This window comes from Sylvia atricapilla, chromosome 2 (genome assembly GCF_009819655.1).
Source record: "Sylvia atricapilla isolate bSylAtr1 chromosome 2, bSylAtr1.pri, whole genome shotgun sequence".
NCBI classification, from domain to species: domain Eukaryota; kingdom Metazoa; phylum Chordata; class Aves; order Passeriformes; family Sylviidae; genus Sylvia; species Sylvia atricapilla.
This window is the reverse complement of record NC_089141.1, coordinates 1,463,842-1,474,573: the sequence shown is the minus strand read 5'-3', so window position 1 is coordinate 1,474,573 and position 10,732 is coordinate 1,463,842.

The window sequence follows — 10,732 nt, the reverse complement described above, 5'->3', positions numbered from 1 at the left end:
AAAAGCTGCGCCTCACTTTTGGGGTGGGGCGGTCTTCCCCTCATCCTTCCTGACGGAGGGGCCGAAATCTCAGCCCATCCCTTGCCCTGGGGTAACTCTGATGTTACAGTACAGAAAGTCTTCCCTGCCCCATCCCGTAGGGTACTGAAGGGGATCAGCATCCCTCTCTTGGCTAGGGAGGGACCCCCATCTTGGGGGTGCCTCAGGGTCTGTTCGCCCCCAGCCTCCTATAAACCCCTAATTGCCTTCAGTGAGGAGTGACACCTCCTGTCCTTTCCCCCCCGACACAAGGGGGATTTCGGGATGCTGCCCCTACCCAATGTCCCCAGGGAATCTGCACGGAGGGTCGACGTGCTCAGCCCTCGCATGATGGCAGCACGGTGAGAGGGACACCGACAGCGTGACAATCTCCATCCCTCCTCCTCTAAGCAGAGGAGCAAGTTCTGGTCTGGGGGAAGATGGTCTGCTCTTCCTCCGCGTCCTGGGACACCCCTGTCCCCAGGAACTCCCGTGTCCCTGCACCCGTGTATCCTTGTCCCTCCATGTCCCTGTGTCCCTGCAGTGCTGTGTCCCATTCCTTACCCAGGCACCACCGTGTTCCTGCACCTCTGTGTCCCTGTCCCCAGGGTGCTCTCCAGGGACAGGGTGCTCTGGGGTTTGGCTGGTGGCTCGTAAAGGACTCGACCTTGTCGCATATCTCTCAACCCTCGTTAGGACAGGTCGTGACAAGGAAATGCGATCTCGAGGCAGGGGCCAAGCAGGGAAGGGTTTAGGGACATTCTGGGTGCTGCACCCTCCATCCTGCTCCCCAGACCGCCGGGGGGCCGGGCCGGGGGTCCCGGAGGAGGGGCAGGGTGGCCGGTGGAGCCGCGGGGCCATCTAGTGGCCAGAGCCACCCGGAGCTCCCGGGCTGGTCCCGGGCACCCTGCCACAGCGATCCCGGCCTCCGGGTGCTCCTGCCCCCGGGGGTGACACAGGGCCACGGGTGTCTCTCCCCGGGGGTGACACTGGATCAGGAATATCTCAGCCCGACGCAGTCTCCACCCCAGGGCAGCGTCTCACGGTGTCTTTGTGACTAGGACACCACCAGAGCCGCCAGATCCCCAAGATCAAGGCGTGGAATCCCCTGCTTTAGGCTCACGGTGCTGCAGGTACCAAGTGTCACCCCAGCCCGGACAGGTCCTGCCGGCACCCGGCGGCTCCGGGGCTCCATGAATAAAACAGAATTGCAGATTCTCTGTGGGGCCAGCAGTGGGAACACCCCGAGAAACCAGGGTCCATGCCGAACCTGGTCCAACCCTGTCACCAGAGCCACCCACAGAGCAGCTCACAGCCAGCACAGCTGCCCAGAACACAAAGCCACTGCTGGGCACAAGGACACAGCACGGGGCTGTCCCCAGTGCTCGCCCAGAGGTGCCTGGTGGGACATGGGGGTGGAAGGACACAGGAGCAGGGACACAGGGGCACCTGGGGACAGAGGACTGGGACACGAGTGCAAGGACACGTGGGTGCAGGAACTTGTACCACTGTTGCATCCATGCATCACTGCTCGTCTCCCAGTCAGTGCCCAGGTGATGATGAGCTGCTCCCTGGCTCTTCTGTGTGCCCCAGGAATGGCATCCCTTGGATGGGAATGTCACAGCAGTCCGATGGACACACACAGCCTCAGAACCCAGCCCTGGAGCTGCTGGGGAATCACTGTAGGTGCTGAGGAGAGGCAGCAGCGTGGGCTTTCCAGCTGGGCTTCCCACATATCCATCCAGTCTGTAGTTTTCCCCTGTTGCCAACCTGGGGTGGCTCAATCAGCGCTGTGCCTCCTGTCTCTTCCTGGGAACTTGGGGAGCAGCCACCCGCATCCCATCTGGAGGGTGTCTGATGGCATCAATGGGAATAAAGTTCATGCAGGCGAGTAAATATTAACCTTTGTGCCACGGTAATGGAATATTCCACACCAAAGACACAGAGGTAAACCCCATTCTGGCTTTTCCCTGAGAGGTGCTAGCAGCAAATGGTATCAAACCCCCAAAATTGAAGATTTGGGGGGGTTAAGGCACCGAGAGGAGTCTTCACACTGTGTAACCCTGAAATTCCGTTTCTCCCCATCCCTAGCAACCGCAGCAGCCTGCCCTCAGAGCAGCATTTGTGAGCATACTGGTTATACTGGGAGCACTGGGATGGGAGGAGAGCAGGGCAGGAGGGCAGCACGGCTGGCTTTTCCCAACTGGGCTAGGTCTGCTGTGAGTCATGTGGGATCAGCAATGCTCCACTAAACTGTGACACCGGTATGGACCCAGGGCCAGATGCTGGCTCTGGAGAGGCATAGGACCGTGCTGCTTTCTGGAGCATCTCTGTCCTCCAGGGACAGAGGGGACACAGCGGCCAATGCAAGTGACAAATGGGGCTGGGGTCCTGCCCACAGAACAGAGATGACTGAGACCCAGCTGAGCCTGGGGGACATGGCCACTAAGGGACCTGCTGGATGTGTGAATGAATTGGGGTGTTATTGCTCTGGAGCTGCTAATCCAAGGTACACTGACAACTCTAAATCCCATCAGAAATCAATCCATCTGCTCTTCCGCTCTGCACTAATCCCCGCAATGGTCGATATCCCATTTACTGCTCTGTGGTTTCCCCAGGGATAAATCCCACCCAGTGCTGGGGACACAGCTGCAGTGCCTGAGAGGGGCAGGGAGTGCTGCAGGGCAGGGAATGCTGTGGGACAGGGAATGCTGTGGGACAGGGAATGCTGTGGCGTCACTCATCCGAGCACCGCCGGGCACAGTGCTGGGGGTGCCAGGAGGCTCCATGGCACCAGCTGGGTTCATGGCCTGGATCTGCTGGGAGCAGCAGGAGAGTTGGGAATGTGTGGAAGCAAGGAAGAGCTGTGCCTGCAGCTGTTGTGCCTGTGTGTGAGTGTGTGTGTGCACCACTGTTACCCCCAGAAACAGCAGCACGCCAGCAGTGTGGGATCCGGGATCCAGGTGGATTTCTTGCTCCACCACAGGAGCTACAGCCCAGAATGATTTCAGGCTGGGCAGGGATGGGGATGTCCTGGCACCAGCACCTCTGCGAGGATGGCCCTCAGAAGTGTCAGCTGCAGAGACATGGTTGTATCAGGTCTGGGGCTTGGGCTATCATTGGATTCAATGTGGGGTAACAAAGGGATGAGGAAGGGACGAGGAAGTCCTGTGCTCTTCAGCATCTTTATAAATGACTTGGACACAGGACTGGAAGTTCGGACTAAGCAACTTCCCTGACAATAAAAAACTGGGAGAGGCTGCTGAGAAATTGGAGAGTAGGACAATCATCAAGTCTGTGAAGTTGAACAAGGATTCTGCTCCTGGGATGGGGCAACCCTGATGTATGTACAGACTGGGAAATGATTTGCTGGAAAGTAGTGGAAAGGGAGCAGGGGCATGATGGTCAACAGTAAATTGAACATGAGTCACATGAGACACACCCAAGTCCTAGGGGGGCATCAGACTGAGTGAGGGAGGGGATTGTCCCACCCTGCTCTGCACTGGGGCAGCCTCACCTCTAGTGCTGGGGCAGTTTTGGGCATCAGGAAATAAAAAAGACATTAAGCCACTAGAAAGAGTCCAAAGGAGGGCAACAAGGGTGGTGAAGGGCCTTGAGGGGAAGCCATATGAGGAATGGCTGAGGTCACTTGGTCTATTCAGCCTGGAGAAGACTGAGGAGAGACCTCATCACAGTTAAGCTTCCTCCTGAGGGGGAGAGGAGGGACAGACACTGATCTCTGCTCTTTGGTGACCAGTGACACTCCCAAGGAAATGGTCTGAAGCTGTGTCAGGGGAGGTTTCAGTTGGACATTAGGAAAATATTCTTCACCCAGAGGGTGATTGGTCACTGGAGCAGCCTCCCCAGGGCAGCACCGAGCCTGAGAGAGTTCAAGCAGCATTTGGAAAGTACTTCTGGGCACGTGATGTGACTCTCGAGGAGGGTGTTATTCAGGGCCAGGAGCTGGATTTGATGCTCCTTGTGGGTTCCTTCCAACTGAGCAGATTCTGTGCAGGGACGATGCAGGGATGAGGAAGGGTCCAGCTGATAAAGTGATATTGCTGATGAGTAAGTGATGGAGCCCTTAGAGGGTCTCTGTGGAGACAGTTCAGAGCACGGTGGGCGCTAGGGAGGCCACCAGCAGCCCACACACACCACAGGGCTGACTGGGGGCTAAATGGGATGGCAGAGCCCTGCTGATCCCACTACGGTGCTCAGGTCCCTGTGGGGCTGAGATGGCTCTTGGCTCTGTTCCCACACCGCTCTCCCAATTCTTTGGCTGCTTTCCCAGTGGCTCAGACAGTCCTCATGGACAAGCTCTGGGCATGGTGGCCACCAGCATCTTCAGCCTGGCTAGTGGGATTTCATCTCCTGAGTCGCACACAGCCTGTCCCATGGGATTATCCTGCGTGGGCAGGGACAGGGCACACCCACACTGTACCCTCAGAGGGGTGAGGGAATATCCATGCATCCAGGGGGTTAGCATATGCCACGGTGAGAGCCTGCACCCAGGGGGACAGTGTGTATCCAGGGGACACGTGTCCATGGGGACAAACTGAATACAGAGGCACAGCATGTATCCAAAGGGGACAGCATGTGTCTGTGGGGACAGCAGGTGTTCGTGAGGACAAACTGAATCCAGGGGGACAGCATAGATCCATGGGGACAGCGTGTATCCGAAGGGACAGCGTGTATCCATCAGGACAGCGTGTATCCATGGGGACAGCATGCATCCACAGGGACAAATGTATCCATGGAAACAGCCTGAATCCTAGAGGACAGCATGTGTCCGTGGGTGACAGCCTGAACCCAGAAGCACGGCGTGTGTCCAGAGGGACAGCCTGCATCCAGAGTGACAGCATGTATCCACAGGGACAGTCTGCATTCATGGGACCAGCATCTGTCCAGAGGCACAGGTGACATCCATGAGGACAGCACGCATCCGAGGGACACCCTGTGTCTGGAAGAACACTACACACCTGGGGACAGCATGTGTCTTGAGGGAGAGCAGGTGCCTGAAAGGACAACACGTTTGCAGAGGGACAGCACGTGTCCCTAAGGACAGGAGTTGCCTGGAGGGACAGGATGTCTCTGGAGGGACACTTTTGGGGAAAGCATGTGCCAGAATGAGAGCATGCAGCAGGAGAGGGGACAGCAGGACAGCATGTGCTGGGGGTACACCAGCCCCTGGACATGCAGTGCCATGCCACTATTCCAGGTGGCCCAGCAGCAATAAGGAAGAGCCCAGCCCAAGCATATGGAGGACAGGAATTGATTGCCAGATTAAATAAAAGATGAGGAGGTGACATCCACTGGCACTGGCTGTGTCACTCTGAGCTGACCCCACTCCAGCTGCAGGACACAAGGACGTGGCCACCAGCTCTCACTCACCCCTGCCCCTCTCCTTGGCCTGTTATTTAGGGGTGGGGCTGCTGCCAGGTGACAGTGGAGTGTGGTGCCACCGTGAGCACCCAGGGGTCTGTTCAGAGGCAGAGGCCTGGTTCCCACCCACTTGGAGACCCCAAAGAAATGTGGCACTCAAGGAATAGGGTCCCTGTCCCTGTGCTGGTACCTGACCCTGCAGGATTCTCAGGAGTGGGTGTGAATGATAGTGTCACTTAACAAAGGGATGGTCCAAGCCCAGACTCCAGGCATGCTCTAAGCCCTGTTCCAATGGGTGCTTGGAGCCCAAATCCCAGGAGTGCCCTGAGCTCTGATCCCATGGGTGCTCCATGCCTCACTCCTAGGAGTGCTCTGATCCCTCTTTCTAGGGGTGCTCCGAGCTCTGGCCCCCTGAGGATGGTCTGAGTGGTGATCCTGGGACACTGAGCCCAGGATGCTCTGAGCCTCTCTCCCAGATTCCTCTCCCAGCTCCCCACTGGTGTCCCCAGGATTGTCCTCCCCACTCAGTACAGCTCTCCATGGGCATCCCTTGGCACCTGGATGCTCGCTGCCATTGTCTCACCTGGCACCTGCCTGCTCCAATTCTCCCTCATCATCTCTCCTGTTAGCAGAGCAATCACTCCCCAGTTTAACCTGGATTAAAGCAGTATTGCTCACTTGCTTCCTTGCTAGTTCTCTTCCAATTAATTTGTTCCTCGCTTTTATTTCCTAATTAATTCTTCAGGCTCTTTGGCAAGGAAACAACAGCGGTGCCTAGGGTCTCAGGAAGGGATCAGGATTAATTATCCCAGTGGGAATGAGCAGAAGGGAAGCAAAGCAGGGGCTTAGCCCAGGATGGGGACATGGATCTGGGCTGAGCAGTATTCCCTGAACCCCCCATAAGCATCCCACACAATGGAGGGCCATGGGATGGCTGATCCACAGCTTACAAAATTTCCATCTTCCCTTGGGAATATCATAGGGATAAAATTCTCACGGAAACCAATAGGATGCCTCTGCAGGGGTCATCCCAGGGGCAGGCTGAAGTGGGGGGCCAAGCTCTGCAAGGGTTAATGCACAGTACAGCACAGGGTGTTGGAGCTAAAAATACTGTGCCTTTCTTGGGATTTGCTCCAATGACTCATTCCTTTCTGTAATTTATTGCTCGTTACATAATCACTTTCATTTTCAGCTGGAGAAAAATGGAATATGTTTTTTCCCATTTTCTTCTCTTTTTTTAAAATGAAAAGGGCACTTTAGCATATGAGCACCAGCCATTTTCCCAGATCTTCCTGGCATCTTCCTGGCAAAGGGCTGGCACGCTGCTGCTGGCTCCAGCCTTCATCCAAAGGCTCCTTAGAGCCTGGTGAGCTCTGGGGTCTGCTAAAGAGGGCACGGGGAGCGAGAGGCCTCTGGGTGCTGGGTGGGCAGAGCACCCTGGGGTCAGCTCAGTGAGAGATTCTGGGATGGGATGGGATGGAGGGGCTGGATCCAGGGTGAACACCCCCTGGCACAGCTACAAGGGCACAGCTGGGCTCCAGCTGTGTCCCAGCAAACCCAGGGCTGCATCCCAGCGATCCCAACAGGGTGTTGCAGCAATTTGAGCACCGTGGCCTCAAAAACCCAGTGCTGTGTCTGAGCAATCCAAGGGCTGCATCCCACCCAGTCGAGTTGGGTGTCCCAGCCAGCCCCTGGGTTTGCTGCCTCCTAAAAATCCCAGTGCTTTGTTCCACAGTGCCCAATTCAGTGATCCAGCAATACCAGTGCCATCTCCCAGCAAATCCAGTGGCATGGCTCAGCCAGCCCAGAACTGTGTGCCAGCAATCCCCTTGCTGCATGCCAGGAAGTCCAGTATCATGCTCCAATAATTCCAGTGCTACTTCCCAACAAACCAAGTGCTGCCTTTCAGCAAACCAAGTTCTGTGTTTAAACCCAGAACGGTGTGTCCCAGCAAACCCAGTAGAGTGCCCCAGCAATCCCAGTGCCATGTCCCAGCAATCCCAGTGCCATGTCCCAGCAATCCAAGCATCTGCCAGCACAGCTGTCCCCACCAAACCAGGACAGGACACTCTGGTGGGGAAGGGAGGGCTCTGGCTCAGGCCCTGGCTGGGACTGGGACAATCTTCTAGCAGGGAGGTGAGAACCCCACTCTCTGCCATCTCCCCTGCCACCTCCACAGGGGGGCCAGGAAGCCTTGTGTTTGGAGCTGCAGCCTTGGAATTAACTGTGCCAAATGTTTTATTTGTGTAGAAACGCAATTATGTTAATTAAAGCATATCTGTAATTACAGCACTTAGTGGCCTATAAGTGCACAAGTGACTCTGGTGACTTCAGAGAAGCTGGAAGGCTGGAGAGTGGCTTGGCCCCAGCACCAGAGAGCTCTGTGGAAGGGCAAGCAGCAGAGTCCCCACGAGGTGACAGTGGTGACCCCAGTGCCTGTCCACTCTGCCAGGGATGCTGCAGTGACATGGGATGCTCAGTACCCACAGTCACATCCTGACCAAGCCACAGTCCTGCTGCTCTGGGAGTGAAGGTAAAAAGAAGAATATGCCTCCAGCACCTCAGGAATGAAAGAACAGGAAGAAAATGGGTCCCTGGGGTGGATAACAGTGTCTGGGCAAAAGGGTTTTTTCTGGTTTTTAGGCGGCAGGGGCTAAAGAGTGTATCTGTGAGGGGAAAATAAATGGGAAGTAGAGAAAGCTGACAGCTGCAGCAGCGGCCAACCAGCCCATGAAATGGCTGGGATCACATCCCACAGTCTCCAGGCGAAGGGAAAGGTGGCATCTGTCCTCACCTCAATAGAACCCTCGTTGTGGGCAGTGTGTTATGGAGTATAAGGACCCCAGAGGGAACATGGTCTGGGGCACAGGAGGGGATCAGGAGAGCCTGGACCGAGGGAAGCAGCAGTGGCAGGACATGGTTCTCTGGTGTGATGCTCCAGGATCCCCAGACACCTTTCCTCCATCACCAGAGCAGCCGCTCTCCCAGGCCAACACTTGCCGACACAGTTCCCACCTTCCCCAGCCTCCAGCAACAGAAAATTCCTGCAATTGCTCAGTCCAGAGCAAAAACATTTCACTGGAGCAGAAGGACCTCAGCCTGCATATCCCCAGGACAGACAGACCCCAGCGTGGGCACATGTGCTGAAGCAACACCCTGGCATCCACAGGCAAGAAAAGCAGGCATGGCTGTGTTTCATCTGAAGCCTTCATGAGCCCTGCTCTATTCCAAACCTGCAGAATAATGGGCAGGTGCTGCAGGATGCTGGGCAGTGACAGAGCAGCTGGCAGGAGCAGGGCAGGAAGGGGACCGGCGGCACCAAAGCTTTGCCGGGTAGGATTTATTTGCTGAGCAAACGCGTGGAGGCTGTTGATCCGGCTGCAGGAGGCTCAGCCCTGTTTGCTTGGCAAACACACTGCTCCAGGTGCTCTGCCCTGGAGCATCAGGTCCTGTGCAAGCAGCTGCCCTCACTGCCAGGCTGGGAGAGCAGCTCTCGGGGCTGCCAGGAGCCGCAGGAACGCTGCTGGCCCTGGAGATGGGGCTGGAAAGGCTGGCAGCCCTGCAAGGCTGCAAATCCCTGCCCACATTGCATGGCAGCCCTGCAAATCCCCGTGGTATGGCGTTCCTGGAAATCCCATTCCTGGTGGATAGCAGCCCTGCAAATCCCTATCCCCACTCCAGAGCATCCCTGCAAATCCCTGGGGCTGCCAGGAGCAACAGGAATGTGGCTGGTCTCGGTGATAGGGCAGGAAAGGCTGGCAGCTCTGCAAGGCTGCAAATCCCTGTCCCTACTGCATGGCAGCCCTGCAAAGCTTTATCCCTATTGCATGAAATCCTTGCAAATCCCACCACCACGGGGACCTCCAGGCAAAGCCACCAGCACCCCAAGGGAGCCAAACCAGGCAGGAGCACAGCAAGGGGAGAGAGAAGACACATGGTTATCCTGAATCCCAGGGGAATTAGCCTTGGATAAATGCAGCACTACAGATGCTGCTAACTCATCTTTCAATTAGTCCATTTAGCTGATAACTAGAGGGGGAAAAAAGCTGCTGTTGATGGTGGTTCAGCATGTGTTCATCACCTACTCTTTGCCTTTTTTTCATCTTTTTTTTTTCCCCTCTCAAAAATAGTGGGAATAGAGCAGGAGCCAGGAAGCTGCCTGTGCTTTCCATGCCCCACGTTTTCCATGAGCCACAGCTCCCCAGGAGCAGGGATCATCTCCCAGGCAATACCACGGATTCCTAACTGGATCCTCCATCTGTGAACATGGCACAAGTGGGAGCCATTCACTGGGCCAGGACTTCTTCCCAAACGATCCAAATATTCCCACCAGCCAGAGTTAGTGCAGGAAGTGGGAACCATCTGTGGAGGGAGAAGAGAGCATACAGCTCAAAGCCACTCATGCCTTGGAGGCTCATCAGGGTGAAAGTGGCTCTGTCTGACGCTTTCAACCCATTTCCCAGAGCCGAGTTGAGCTTTTAACTTCCAAAGCCTCAGTTTTCCCTCAGAGCAGGGGAAGGGGCAGCTGGGGATGGGAGTTGGCTGTGCACACTGCCAGTGGTGGGCTGGAGTGGCTACTGGGGGAGAGATGGAACTGGCAGAAAGATGCAGCTCAGCCCTGGGACAGGCATGGAGATGCTACGTGGAATATGAAAACAGAATTGTTGAGGTTGGAAAAGCCCCTCTGAGACTATGAAGCCCAACCACTTCCCCAGCACTGCCAAGCCCACCACTAACCCACGCCTCCAAGTGCCACATCCACAAAACTTTTACATCTCTCCAGGGATGGGGACTCCACCACTGTTCTGGGCAGCCTGTGCTGCACCCCTTCAGGGAAGGAATCTTCCCCAATATCCAAACCAAATCTCCCCTGGTGCCTCCTTCTGGGTTAGTCCCTGGCACAGACAAGATCCCACTGGTACTGGGACCAGTGCCGGAGCTTTTAATCCTCGATCATGCTTTCCATTAATTAATGGCTTTTCTGTGGTTGAACTGCTGGCTCCAGCTTCCCTGCCACACTGTGCCTGGACAGAGCACTGGCGGGACAGCTGGCAGACAGGTGCCACCCTTGTCCCCGTTCCTGTGTCACAGTCCCCATGACAGGGCTGGTTCAGGAGCCGGGATCCCACTGAGCTGCACAGGTGAGAGTGGAAACAGGGTTCCCAGAGTGTCACCACAATCCTGGGAGCACAGTGGTTCTCTGCTGTGTCTGCAGATTTGGGAGGGGACTGGGGGGACATAACTGGGGTCCCCCTGCCCACACTACAGCTCTCTGCACTCTGAGCTGGCACATGGAGCTCTGTGCACAGCGAAGCTCACCGTGCCTGACTCT